Source organism: Tachyglossus aculeatus, chromosome 4 (assembly GCF_015852505.1).
Source record: "Tachyglossus aculeatus isolate mTacAcu1 chromosome 4, mTacAcu1.pri, whole genome shotgun sequence".
In the NCBI taxonomy this organism is placed as follows: Eukaryota; Metazoa; Chordata; class Mammalia; order Monotremata; family Tachyglossidae; genus Tachyglossus; species Tachyglossus aculeatus.
In genome coordinates, this window is record NC_052069.1 from 19570918 (window position 1) to 19586309 (window position 15392).

The window sequence follows — 15392 nt, forward strand, 5'->3', positions numbered from 1 at the left end:
GCACCACCACCTCCATTATTATTATTATTATAATCATTATTATTATGATTGCTCATTCAATGCCTACGAAGCGTGTAGCCCTGATGTTATGCAAAAGGTGTGAATTGAAGAGTTCCTGTTCACAAGAAACTTACAGTCTACTGGGAAGGGGGAAGACAAACAGAAAAATAACAAACACACCCCCTCCGCATTCCTGGCCTTGAAACATTGAGATGTCCCCAGTCTTTTAAATATTTTAAAGACACTGTATCGCCAGCCCTTCACTCTAGGAGAGCATCTGGGCTTGAAGTCTGGATGATAGGCCACACTTTCATTCAATCGTTCATTAAATCTTATTTATTGAGCACTTACTGTGTGCAGAGCACTGTACTAAGCACTTGGGAAGTACAAGTTGGCAACAAATAGAGATGGTCCCTAGCCTATTGTTGGGTAGGGACCGTCTCTATATTTTGCCGACTTGTACTTCCCAAGCGCTTAGTACAGTGCTCTGTACACAGTAAGCGCTCAATAAATCCGATTGAATGAATGTCTCTTCAGCACATTCTTGTCACCTAAACTTTGGAGACCACCCCCCATTCTCCCCAACCCCCTTCCCCCACCCTATTTATTTATCTTTAAACTGTTTTACGAAAGAATAAATCAGTTGCATTTACTGTGTGCAGAGAACTGTACTAAGTGCTTGGGAGAGTACAATATAACAGAGTTGGAAGACACACACACAGTGAGCTCACGGTCCAGAGGGTGAGACAGACATTAATATACATAAATTAAGGATATGTACCTGTAATTTATTTTAGTGTATATCTCCCCACTAGATTAGAAGTTCCTCAAGGGCAGAGATAATGTCTACTTACTCCGTTGCACTCTCTTTAGCAGTTACTACAGTGCCCTGCAAAGCGTAATCACTCGAATGTTATGATTTATCGACACATTCACTGACAAACAGATAAGCGCTTAGTACAATGCTCTGCACATAGTAAGTGCTCAATAAATATGATTGATAGTGATAATCAATCAATCAATCAATCAATCGTATTTATTGAGCGCTTACTATGTGCAGAGCACTGTACTAAGCGCTTGGGAAGTACAAATTGGCATCACATAGAGACAGTCCCTACCCAACAGTGGGCTCACAGTCTAAAAGGGGGAGACAGAGAACAGAACCAAACATACCAACAAAATAAAATAAGTAGGATAGAAATGTACAAGTAAAATAAATAAATAAATAAATAAATAAATAGAGTAATAAATATGTACAACCATATATACATATATACAGGTGCTGTGGGGAAGGGAAGGAGGTAAGACGGGGGGATGGAGAGGGGGACGAGGGGAGAGGAAAGAAGGGGCTCAGTCTGGGAAGGCCTCCTGGAGGAGTAATAACGTTGACATTTGTTAAGCGCTCACTATATGCAAAGCACTGTTCTAAGCGCTGGAGAGGTTACAAGGTGATCAGGTTGTCCCACAGAAGGCTCACAGTCTTCAACCCCATTTTACAGATGAGGTAACAGAGAATTTAAGTGACTCACCCAAAAATCACACAGCTGACAATTGGCAGAGCCGGGATTCAAACCCATGACCTCAGACTCCAAAACCCGGGCTCTTTCCACTGAGCCACGCTGCTTCTCTTATACAGAAACACGTGGCCAAGTAGGGAAGGGAATCTGAATCACAGTGCAAAAATCAAACCAAGAAATCAGATGTGTTTATGTTGTCGCTCTTGGATTTATGGACAGGAGTGGGGAAAGCGGGGGATGGAGGAAGAGAAGGGAGAGAGCAGAGTGGCAATGGGAGGAGGGAGTTGAGTGATTTTCACGTCAAAGTGCAATTGCTTAGATTACCATTTTAAGATTATGCATCAGACAGAAACTCCTCACCATCGGCTTTAAAGCTCTCAGCCATCTTGCCCCCTCCTACCTCATCTCACTACTCTCCCACCCCAACCCAGCCCACACACTTCACTCCTCTATCCCAACCTAATCGCTATAACTTGACCTCGTCTATATCGTCACCGACCTCCTGCCCACATCCTGCTTCTGGCCTGGAATAATAATGAAATTATAAAAATGATGGCCTTTGTTAAGCACTTCGTGCAAAGCACCGTTCTAAGCGCTGGGGAGGTTACAAGGTGATCAGGTTGACCCACGGGGGGGCTCACAGGCTTCATCCCCATTTTACAGATGAGGTCACTGAGGGCCAGAGAAGTGACTTGCCCAAAGTCATTCATTCATTCATTCAGTTGTATTTATTGAGCGCTTACCGTGTGCAGAGCACTGTACTAAGTGCTTGGGAAGTACAAGTTGACAACATATAGAGATGGTCCCTACCCAACAGCGGGCTCACAGTCTAGAAGGTGGAGACAGAGAACGAAACAAAACATATTAACAAAATAAAATAAATAGAATAAATATGTACAAGTAAAATAAATAAATGGAGTAATAAATATGTACAAACATATATACATATATACAGGTGCTGTGGGGAGGGGAAGGAGGTAAGGCTGGGGGGGATGGGGAGGGGGAGGAAGGGGGGAGGAAGGAGGGGGCTCAGTCTGGGAAGGCCTCTTGGAGTAGGTGAGCTCTCACTAGCTCTCAGTCACACAGCTGACAGTTGGTGGAGCTGGGATTTGAACCCATGACCTCTGACTCCAAAGCCCGTGCTCCTTCCGCTGAGCCACGCTGCTTCTCTTGAGGGAACTGAGGCCCAGAGAAGTTAAGTGACTTGCTCAAAGTCACAAAGCAGACCAGTGGCAGAGTTGGGATTAGAACCCACAACCTCTGACTCCAAAGCCTGGGCTCTTTCCACTGAGCCACGCTGCCCTCCCTCCTCAATACCGACACACAATTACTCCCCGCAACTTCAAAGCCTTATTGAAGGCACAGCTCCTCCAAGAAGCCTTCCTTGACTAAACCTTCAGTTCCTCTTTTCCCACTCCCTGCTACGTTGCCCTGACTTGCTCCCCTTATTCACATCCCACTCCAGCCCCACAGCACTTACATAAATATCTGTAATTTATTTATTGATATTAATATCTGTCACTCCCCCTAGACTCTAAGTCTATTGTGGGTAGGGAATGGTGTCTGTTATGTTGCTGTGTTGTACTCTCCCATCATCATCATCACCATCATCAATCGTATTTATTGAGCGCTTACTATGTGCAGAGCACTGTACTAAGCGCTTGGGAAGTACAAATTGGCAACATATAGAGACAGTCCCTACCCAACAGTGGGCTCACAGTCTAAAAGGGGGAGACAGAGACCAAACCAAGAATTCAGTTTAGTGCCCTGCACATAGTAAGTACTCAATACATGTGACTGATTGCTTGATTGATTAGCCTTTGTTTTAAAATCTGCCCTGGTTTTGGAGTCATTTGGATTATGCTTCCTCTTCAGAGGAAATCTCTGGGTAATTGCGCTTAGACTATCTACTACAAAAACCTCGGTAATAGCAGCATATTTTAAGTGTTATACATTACATTCTTTGGGGGCATTTTCGAGTCACTTCAATTTTGATTCACTTTGGTCCTTTTTAATATTTATCCCATATATTTCTGAATACATGAAAGCTATTCACTAATGTCCAGCACACCACTGAGAATATGAAAGCGGCAAATTCATCATGGGTTTAAGAATGCTTTAAACTTCAAAGCCATTTGAAAGAGAGCTATACCTATTTTGCCCAGGCCGGAATGTCACATGGTGAGAACAGCACAGCTCGCCATGTGGGAATCTTAAAATACATTTGAAAATAATTTTTCTTAATTGAAAGAGGCCATTTTGAACCTAGTTCCAGATAAGAACAACTGGCTGGGAAGTAGCAGGAATGTGTGTGCCATTGGCCCTCTTGGGAGGCTATGAGAGGGGAGTCAGGATGAAGAGAAGACTCACATGAGATCCCATAAACCAAGCTCCATTTTCTTTCATGCCTGTCTTCACACATGCTTAGGGATCCATTCTCTCTTCAAAGAGTCTGGGAAAACATGGATCCTGTTAATAGCCCTTTAGCGTTCAATCCTTTGGTGTTTAAGCAGTAAAGTGCTTCTGGTGGCTGAAAATGTATGGAACTGGATGAATGTATGGGGATTTCTGAGGCATAACATGCAAATTCATAAATATCAGTATGTAGTTACACATTTTTTTTAATGAGTGTAATTTATCCACCTGACCTCTGGAAGTGCTCCGTCTATTGCCAATGAATGTCATTTTAAAAATTTGTATTATTTGCTTGATGGAACATGACAGGATAACGTATTTCCTTATTTGGCAATGAACAAAAGCACAAAGATTGGACCAGAGCACTCAACAACTGGTTCAGGGCCATTAGTGTATCTGTTTACTATCTTGGAGAGATTTTTTTTTTAATGGTATTTGTTAAGCATTTTCTATGTATCATTTACTCCTCGCTCTTGTTGTTCTCTCAATTTGGAACTCCCTTCCTTAATAATAATAATAATAATAATAATAATAATGATAATTATGGCATTTGTTAAGCACTTACTATAATAATAATAATAATAATAATGATGGCATTTATTAAGTGCTTACTATGTGCAAAGCAATGTTCTAAGTGCTGGGGAGGTTACAAGGTGATCAGGTTGTCCTACGTGGGGCTCACAGTCTTCATCCCCATTTTACAGATTAGGGAACTGAGGCCCAGAGAAGTGAAGTGACTTGCCCAAAGTCACACAGCTGACAAGTGTGAGAACCAACGTGGCTCAGTGGAAAGAGCACGGGCTTTGAAGTCAGAGGTCGGGGGTTCAAATCCCGGCTCCGCCAATTGTCAGTTAAGTGACTTTGGGCAAGTCACTTAACTTCTCTGGACCTCAGTTACCTCATCTGTAAAATGGGGATTAAGACTGTGAGACCCCTGTGGGAAAACCTGATCACGTTGTAATCTCCTCAGCGCTTAGAACAGTGCTTTGCACATAGTGATTTACAAATGCCATTATCATTATTATCATTATTATTATTATTATTATTATTATTATCATTATTATTATTAAGTGGTGGAGCCAGGATTTTAACCCATGACCTGTGACTCCAAAGCCCGTGCTCTTTCCACTTAGACACGCTGCTTCTACTATATGCAAAGCACTGTTCTAAGCGCTAAGGTAGATACAAGGTAATCAGGGCATCCCACATAGGGCTCACAGGCTTCATTCCCGTTTTACAGATGAGGTAACTGAGGCACAGAGAAGTGAAGTTACTTGCCCAAAGTCACACATCTACAAGTGATGGAGCCGGGATTAGAACCCACGACCTCTGACTCCCAATCCCGGGCCCTTTCCACTAAACCACGCAGATCTGCAAAGCTCTCCTCACAATAAAAGCCCTTCTAAAACACCATTTCCTCTAACAAGGCCTCCCTGATCAATTCCCAGCATTCTATTAAGTCTTATATGCCCATTAGGGGCTTCGAGTAAACTTATGGATTTACCATATTTAGACATTTATGTTTGTCCCCATCTCTTTGGTTTAGACATTTATTCAATTATATACTCAATTGTTTATCTTGACCATTCTAGTAGCAAATAGGTTTATGCCTGTCTCTCCATTCAAGTACACATTCTTTGTGGGCTGGGAATGTGTCAATGTTTTATATTTCCAAAGGACTTAGTATATTGCACTGCAATCAGTCAATTAATCCATCAGTTGCATTTATTGAGCACTTAAAGTGTATTCAATCTACACTTTCAACTTTCCTGTTAAAAAGTGTATTCAATCTATCACCAAATCCGTTACTTCACAACCCTGTTAAAATCGGCCCTTTCCTGTCCATCCAAACCCCAACCACTTTGATCTAAGCACTTATCCTGGTCTAGTCCTTCTGTGGGCCTCATTTACCTCATCTGTTAAATCATCAATCGTATTTATTGAGCACTTACTATGTGCAGAGCACTGTACTAAGCGCTTATAATAATGTTGGCATTTCTTAAGCACTTACTATGTGCAAAGCACTGTTCTAAGCGCTGGGGGGATGCAAGGTGATCAGGTTGTCCCACGTGGGGCTCACAGTCTTAATCCTCATTTTACAGATGAGGTAACTGAGGCTCAGAGAAGTTAAGTGACTTGCCCAAGGTCACACAGCAGACATGTGGCGGATGGAGATTGAGACTGTGAGCCCAACTTGTGTTGCCGACTTGTACTTCCCAAGCACTTAGTACAGTGCTCTGCAAACAGTAAGCACTCAATAAATATGATTGATTGATTGATTGATTGACAGGGACTCTGTCCAATCCAATTGGTTTGTATCCACTCCAGCATTTAATACAGTGCTTGGCACTGCTGAGTCATCTCCTATCCACAGGAATGCCATGGACACATCTCTCCCAGAATGTCCTACCGCCATCTGCAATCATTCTGGTAGTGTATCCAGAGAATTTTCTTGGTAAAAATACAGAAGTGGTTTACCATTGCTTCCTTCCACACATGATTCTCTCGATTCTCTCCCATGCTGTTGCTGCCCTTCTCAGGGAAGTTTTGACTTATAGTGTACTGCCTTCTACTCGCTAGCCCGTGCCCAAGCTGTGAATGGTACATGTATGCCTCTGATTGACTTTCCCTCCCATAGTCTAGATGGGTAGAATCCTGGAAACGCTCCAGGTGCGACCCTGAGAGGAAGCTTGGCACATAGTAAGAGTTTAACAAATACCACAATTATTATATCCATAATTTAATTTATTTGTTTATATTAATGTCTGTCTGCCCCTCTAGACTGTAAGCTCGTTGTGGCCTGGGAATGTTGTCTACTGACTCTTACATGGTACTCTCCCAAGTGTTTACTGCAGTGCTCTGCAAACAGTAAGTGCTCAATAAATACAATCCATTGATTGATTGTAGAGTTCTGTACCAAGTGTTTGGGAGTGTACACAGAGACAGTAGACACAATCCCAGCATTCAAGGAGCATACAATCTAATAGGGGAGACAGATGCTGAAATAAATTACAGGTAGGAGAAGCAACAGAGCATAAAGATATGTATATAAGTGTGTGCGAGTGGAGTGAGTACCAAAGTCCATAGAAGATGAGGACTCGAGTGTGTACGCCTCACTGTACCTCATTCTCACCTGTCCCACCATCAACCCCCTGGCCTGGAATGCCCTCCCTCCACACATCCACCAAGCTAGTCTTTTCCTCCCTTCAAAGCCCTACTGAGAGCCCACCTCCTCCAGGAGGCCTTCCCAGACTGAGCTCCCTTTTTCCTCTCCTCCTCCCCATCCCCCCAACCCTACCTCCTTCCCCTCCCCACAGCACCTGTATATATGTTTGTACAGATTTATTACTCAATTTATTTTACTTGTACATATTTACTATTCCATTTATTTTGTTAATGATGTGCATTTAGCTTTAATTCTATTAGTTCTGACGACTTGACACCTGTTCACATGTTATGTTTTGTTGTCTGCCTCCCCCTTCTAGACTGTGAGCCCATTGTTGGGTAGGGAATGTCTCTATATGTTGCCAACTTGTACTTACCAAGCAGTGCTCTGCACACAGTATGCGCTCAATAATAATGGCATTTGTTAAGCACTTACTATGTGCAAAGTACTGTTCTAAGCGCTGGGGGGATAAAAGGTGATCAAGTTGTCCCATGTGGGGCTCAGTGTCTTAATCCCCATTTTACAGATGAGGTAACTGAGGCTCAGAGAAATGAAGTGACTTGCCCAAAGTCACACAGCAGATGTGTGGTGGAGCAGGACTAGAACCCCTGACCTCTGACTCCCAAGCCCGGGCTCTTTCCACTGAGCCATGCTGCTTCTCTAATATCATTAAATATGATTGAATGAATGAATGAATATGCGATGCAGTAGGGGGAGAAAATAGGATGTGGAGTCCACTGCTGATTGTTAGCTCTAGACTATATCCTTATCATGAGCAGAGAGTGTGTCTACCAACTTTGTTTTACTGTACTCTCCCAAGCACTTAGTACAGTGCTCTGCACACAGCAAGTGCTCGATAAATATAATTGGTTGGTTGATTCCTGGAGGAGATATGATTTTAGTGGGCCTTGAAGATGGGGAGAATGGAGGATGGTTGAATATGCGTTGGGGGGAGTGATGTACCCACTGCACCGGGAGAAGCAGCGTGGCTCAGTGGAAAGAGCCCAGGCTTGGGAGCCAGAGGTCGTGCGATCTTATTCCGGCTCTGCCATTTGTCAGCTGTGTGACTTTGGGCAAGTCACTTCACTTCTCTGGGCCTCAGTTACCTCATCTGAAAAATGGGGAGGAAGACTGTGAACCCCACGTAGTGCAACCTGATCACCATGTATCCTCCCCAGTGCTTAGAACAGTGCTTGGCACATAGTAAGCGCTAACCAAACGCCACAAAGTGGGTGATCAATAAATACCAAAACTACCACCGTGGGCTGGGCCCCATAAAAACAACATTCCGGGCTCCTGTGTGGAAATCAACTGCATCACTGACTTCTTTTAGGAAGAAAGTTGTTCTTCTATGCAAGGAATTGAAGAAACACCTCTGGCTTACTGTGAAGCTACGTGCTAGAGTCTCTTGCCTTGGCCACTTAGAATCCACATACAGTTTCTGTATCTCTGATGTTCTAATTTGGAGAGAGAAATCGGTGGGCTCCCCTCTCAGGGTCGCACCCGGAGAGTTTCCAGTACTCTATCAGTCTCGACTATGGGAGGGAGAGTCAAGCGGAGGATTACCCATTCCATTCCTAGATTGGGCAGTGGCTAGTGAGTGGCAGGCCATCTGCTACAAGGCAAAAATCCCCTTTGCTGGGCAGCAGCGGCACGGGAGAGAATCAAAGGCGGAGTCTCAATTTACTGCGCAGAAGGAGGTAATGGTAAATTACTTCCATATTTTTACCAAGAAAACTCTATGGATACACTACCAGAATGATGGCAGATAGAGACGGGGCGTTCTGGGAGAGATGTATCCATGGTGTCGCTACGGGTAGGAGACGACTCAACAGCATAAGATGAGTCAGTGGGCATTAATGAGGTAATTGGGCCTGATGGAGATGGATTTGCCCAGGGGGGCATGAGGAGTGAGCTCTCCTGTCTAGTGGCTCATGCTGGGGGGTGACTAGGACCCTCTGCCAGAAGAAGCGGGATCTGTCCCCATTTCAGTCAGGGCCCATTTTCTCCCGTTTCTTTGCTAATCTTGGACCTCCCTTCATAGCAACGCATTAGATAATAGCAGATCTGCAGAGAAGCAGCGTGGCTCAGTGGAGTCACGGGTCTGACTCCCGGGCTTGGGAGTCAGAGGTCATGGGTTTGAATCCCAGCTCGGCCACATGTCTGCTGTGTGGCCTTGGGCAAATCACTTAACTTCTCTGAGCCCCAGTTACCTCATCTGTAAAATAGGGATTAAGACTGTGAGCCCCACGTGGGAAAACCTGATCACCTTGTATCCCCCCCAGCGCTTAGAACAGTGCTTTGCACATAGTAAGAGCTTAAATTCCATCATTATTATTATCTGGGTTACCTCCCCCTTACACGTGCTCTGCCCACTCCCTCTTCCCTGCCTCCCATCTCAAGGTTGCAGCAATGGAGAGGTGACCATTGTTAGAAGTGATGGAAAAGCAGCAAAGGTATAAAGACAAAGAAATGGGTATACTGGATGCATGTTTTTCCTCCACAGTAATATGGCTCTGAAAAGGTTTAAATTTCTAATGTCAACCTGTAAATTTCCCTATTGAAAGTCAATTTTTTCCTTTAAGAAAACAAACTCTCAAAAGCCAATCTCATCCTGGTGAACTTCAGTGCACTTTTATTGTTCCAGCTTACTAGCAAGAGCCAAGCTGAACCTAGTTTACAGGTTAAGTTTTTGTCCAAGGGCACCTGGGCCCTTTCAAGTAATGAACCCCCAAAATGAGTTTGTAACAGAAACACCGATGGACAAGTGGCCACAATGACTGCTTTGCAATCAGTGGAATTCTGAGATCGTTTGTCTGCAAGCACGCAGAAGCCTTAGACTTTGGGCTGTACATATCTCTCTGGTTCCCAGGACAGACATGACCCCGGTCTTTATGTTTTAATGAAAGCAGAGCACTGCACTGCATGGGAAATGCTGTCAGACTGAAAAATACATTTATGAAATACATCAGAGTTGTGTTTCCAGTAAACTTTGCTTGTGCACACAAATACCATTTTTAGACAATGGGAACTGCCTGGGTGACCATGATTTGAGTTAAACTGATCTGAATGATCTTTTTGTCTTTGTTTTGCAGAGGCTCATTCTACAGACACATGTTTTTGCTTAGAATTGTACAGAGGTGAATAAATCACTTGCTCGGCATTCCCTTAGAGCTGGCTATATTAACTTTCTTGGCATGATCTCACCACTTAAGTCAACATGACTTTAGAATTTATATAACAGGGTATTTGTTTTTAATCCATACTTTTCCTGAATCTAAAGGCCCATCTGTTGAATAGGAAATAAATGCTATCCTTGCCTCAAAGACCAAATTTTTCCAACTTACATTTGTTTTTAATCAACTTATTTGACTAATTTCAATTTTAAATAGGCAGGAGAGATAGAATTCTGGGTATTCCTGCTGGAGAAATCTAATTTTTCTTTACCTAATATATGAAGAAGCACAATGTAATCAGCCTCCTGAGCAAAGTTAATGGACAAAAATTCACAGCATTATATGGAAAATGGAGTCTTCCTGTTGTCTTTATGAAAACATAAGATAATGGCCTGGATCTAGTTTCTATGTCTCAAGATTTTAGATTTCAATTCTCAGTACTGTTCTGTACTTGTTTATAATGATGATGATGATATTTGTTAAGTGCTTACTTTGTGCCAAGCACTGGTCTAAGCACTGGGGTAGAGTCAAGGTAAGTAGGTTGTCCCATGTGGGGCTCACAGTCTTAGTCCCCATTTTACATTTGAGGGAACTGAGGCACAGAGACATTAAGTGACTTGCCCAAAGTCACAGAGCTGAGAAGTGATGGAGCCAGTATTCGAACCCACAACCTCTGTCTCCCAAGCCTGGACTCTTTCCACTAAACCACGCTGCTTCTCGTTAACTGATTAGATTACGATTTGTATGATTTCTTACAGCAGGTATATTCCTCTGGCATGCTTTAACTCTGCCCTCTCCCCTGCCCAGCAAAACTATTTCTCCATCTTTATTGACACCCATGCCCATTACCCTCGTCAGTTGTTCCAGATATTTAACTCCCTCCTCAGGCCCCTTTTCCCACCGACTTCCCCATTCCTTGCCCCCAGTGATCTGGCCTTTACTTCATCAACAAAATTGACACTGGCATAATCTCCCTAAAATCTCCCCTGCCCCTTCTTCAACTCTCCCATCTTTCCCAGCACTATCTCCAGAGGAAATCTCCTGCCTTCTCTGAAAATCCACCCCCTTCACATATACATCCGACCCCATTCCTTCCCACCTCATCAAACCCTTGCCCCTTCCCTTCTTTTGTCCCTAACTGCCATCTTCAATTGTTCGTTCTCCAGTGACTTCTTCCTCACAGCTTTTAATCATGCCTATATCACCCCTATGCTAAAAAAAAACCCTCCCTTGACCCCACGGCTCCCTCCAGTTATCTCATCTCCCTCCTACCGTTCCTCTCCAAAATCCTTGAGCAAGCCATCTACACCCGCTGCCTCAAGTTCCTCTCCTCCAATTCTCTCCTTGATGCTCTCCAATCTGGCTTCTGTTCTCTTCAATCCACAAAAACCACCCTCTGGAAGTTCACCAATGATCTTCTCGTTGCCAAATCCAATGGCCTCTACTCCATCCTAATTCTCCTCAACCTCTCAGCTGCCTTTGACACCCTTGACCACTCCCTTCTCCTGGAGACACTGTCCAACCACGACTTCACTGACTCTGTCCACTCCTGGTTCTCCTCCTACCTCTCTGGCCACTTATTCTCAGTGTCTTTCATGGGCTCCTTCTCTGCCTCCCATCTCTCAACTATGGCTGTCCCTTAAGGTTCAGTTCTGGCTCCTCTTCTTTTGTCCAATTACATCCACTCCCTTGGAAAACTCGTTTGTTCACACGGCTTCAATTATCACCTCTGTGCTGATGACACCCAGATCTAAATCTCCAGCCCTGATCTCTCTCCCTCTCTGCAGTCTCGCATTTCCTGCTGCCTTCAAGCCATCTCTACTTGGATGTCCTCCTGTTACCTCAAACTAAATAGGGCTAAAAGTGACCCAAACCCTGTCCCCTCTCACTTTCCGATTACTGTTGACAGTACCACCACCCTTCCTGTCTCACAAGCCCATGACCTTGGCATTATCCTTGACTCTGTACATATGTTTGTACAGATTTATTACTCTATTTATTTTACTTGTACATATTTACTATTCTATTTATTTTGTTAATGGTGTGCATTTAGCTTTAATTCTATTTGTTCTGATGACTTGACACCTGTCCACATGTTTTGTTTTGTTGTCTGTCTCCCCCTTCTAGACTGTGAGCCCGTTGTTGGGTAGGGACCATCCCTATCTGTTGCCAACTTGCACTTCGCAAGCACTTAGTACAGTGCTCTGCACACAGTAAGCACTCAATAAATACGATTGAATGAATGAATGAATGACTCCTCTCTCTCGTTCCACCCACATATTCAAGCCATCACTAAATCCTGTCTGTTCTACTTTCACAACTTTGCGAAAATTTGCCCTATCCTCTCCATCCAAACTGCTACCACTTAATGCAACCACTTATCTTATCCCGCATTGATTATTGTATCAGCCTCCTTGCCTCCTGGCACTCCCCACTCCAGTCTATACTCCATTCTGCTTCCTGAATCATTTTCCTTCAAAAATATTCAGACCAAGCTTTCCTACTCCTCAAGAAACTCTAGTGGTTAGCCATCCATCTCTGCATCAAGCACAAACTCTTCACCATTGGTCCTAAAGTACTTAATCACTTTGCCCCCTCCTACCTCAACTTGCTACTCTCCTACTACAAACCAGCCTGCACACTTCATTCCTCCAATTCTCACCTTCTCCCTGTACCTTGGTCTCATCTATCTCATCACCAACCTCGCGACTGCATCCTACCTCTGTTCTGGAATGCTCTCCCTCCTCATATCAGACAGATAATTGCTCTTCCTAACTTCAAAACCTTACTGAAGGCACACCTCCTTCAAGAAGCCTTCCCTGACTAAGCCTTCCTCTCCTCTTCTGCCACTCCCTTCTGCACTGCTCTTACTTGCTCATTTATTAATCCTCCCTCCCATCCCCACAGCACATATGTATATGTTTGTATATATCTGTAATTTCTTTATTTAATCTACTCATTTATTTATATTAAAGTCCATCTCCCTCTCCAGACTGTGAGCTTATTGTGGGTAGGAAAATGTCTGTTTGTTATATTGTACTCTCTCAAGTACTTAGTACATTGCTTTGCACCCAGTAAGTGCTCAACAAATATGACTGAATGAATCAATGAATTAATTCAATTTTCCAATCTCTGTGTATCATTTACTACCTAGTTAACTACTGATTAACTTGGTTCTACCCCAGTGCTTGGAAGAGTGCTTGGCACATAGTAAGTACTGAACAAATGCCATTAAAAAAACCCAAAACCCCCTCAAAAAATGCAAAAAAAAAATGAACTACAGCCCATTGAGTCCATCAATGGAAGGAAACTCAAGTCACTGAACCTATTTTCTGGCTTCCAGTTTAAGGGAACACAAACCAACCCAGAAAGATACCTCTTGTGAATAGATTTAACATAGGAAAATGCATGCAAATTCTGGGCTTTGAGAGATTAAATTCTGAGATAAATTTTTATCACAACACAACAGAGATGATTTTCCCATCGAGTTTCCAAACGGGGGATACTGTTATTTTGGCTCTATTTTCTTTCAGCTGGATTCTTGGCCTGGAAGTGGGGTGCGTCCTTGAGGCCTCTGCATGGCTTCCTCTTCCTTCAGCTTCCACTGTTGTCAGCTGCTTGAAGGATGGGATTGCAAAATCTGTGGTATGTTCTCACTGCCATGAGGGGTTGGAAGAGTGTCTTGTCTTGTTTTATGCCGTCGAGTCATCTCCGACCCATAGCAACTCCATGGATACATCTCTCTCAGAATGCCCCACTCCATCTGCAAATGTTCTGGTAGGGTATCTATAGAGGTTTCTTGGTAAAAATACAGAAGTGTTTACCATTGCCTTCTTCCACACAGTAAAATTGAGTCTCTGCCCGTGACTCTCTCCCATTCCGCTGCTGTGCAGCACAGGTGAGTTTTGACTTGCCCAAGCTAGCAGTGGAATGGGTTTACTTCTGATTGACTCTCCCTCTCGTAGCCAAGACTGGTAGAGAATTGAAAACTCTCCAGATGTGATCCTGAGAGGAGCGTTGGAAGAGGCTGGTAAGCATAAGTAGGGGAATGTGAGCTGCTGAAGAACCAGCTGAAGAACTGAAGAACTACCTAGGGCTTCTTTTGTTCTTGACATGCCCAGCAGGAATCTTAAAAATAGCTGCCTAATGTGGTTAGTATAGGCCATAGCAGCTGCTGAGGTGGCTAACAAAATAAACACCCTCAGGTCTATGTCACTAGAGTACAGAATAGCATTGTGTTGCCAGCACTTTGACTGCAAATTGTACGTATTTACTATTCTATTTATTTTGTTAATTCATTCATTCATTCAATCATATTTATTGAGCACCTACTGTGTGCAGAGCACTGTACTAAGCGCTTGGGAAGTACAAGTTGGCAACATATAGAGATGGTCCCTACCCAACAGTGGGCTCACAGTCTAGAAGGGGGAGACAGAACAAAACAAAACACTTTAACAAAATAAAATAAATAGAATAAATATGTACAAATAAAATAAATTAATAGAGTAATAAATACGTACAAACATATATACATATATACAGGTGCTGTGGGGAAGTTTAATTCTATTTGTTCTATTTTGACACCTGTCTACGTGTTTTGTTTTGATGTCTGTTTCCCCCTTCTAGACTGTGAGCCCATTGTTGGGTAGGGACCGTTTCTATATGTTGCCAACTTATACTTCCCAAGTGCTTAGTACAGTGCTCTGCACACAGTAAGCGCTCAATAAATGACTGAATGAATAAATGAACGCAAATGGTTTTTGCAGGTTACATCTTTGCTTGTATTTCTTAACGTCTGTCCACTTAATCATTTCACTAGGTGCTCTAGCACCATGGGCAGGAAACATTGAGTGCGAGTCAGGCTACACAATCACTAGGATGATAATCGATTCCCTCATGCAGGGTCTTAGACCCCAAGACTTCATGTTTGGACCAGATTTCATCTGCAATGTATGGCAGGAGGCTTCATCTATCCATATTCCCAAATGCCTAGTACAATGCTCTGTTAGGCTCAGTGGAAAGAGCACAGGCTTGGGATTCAGAGGTTGTGGGGTCTAATCCCGGCTCTGCCACTTGTCTGTTGTGTGACCCTGGGCAAGCCACTTGACTCTCTGTGCC

The 15392-nt window shown here is 43.4% G+C and overlaps 1 protein-coding gene and 1 non-coding gene across 8 annotated transcripts in view; one reads left to right on the plus strand and one right to left on the minus strand.

The window, feature by feature from the left end:
- Nucleotides 1-15392, minus strand: part of LDB2 (LIM domain binding 2) — an 892398-nt gene that overhangs the window by 166921 nt on the left and 710085 nt on the right. The gene's annotated exons all lie outside the window — the stretch shown is intronic.
- On the plus strand, nt 8584-8721 carry LOC119927512. Its single transcript, XR_005450508.1, has one exon. It is a non-coding gene; the product is annotated as a small nucleolar RNA SNORA7 (small nucleolar RNA).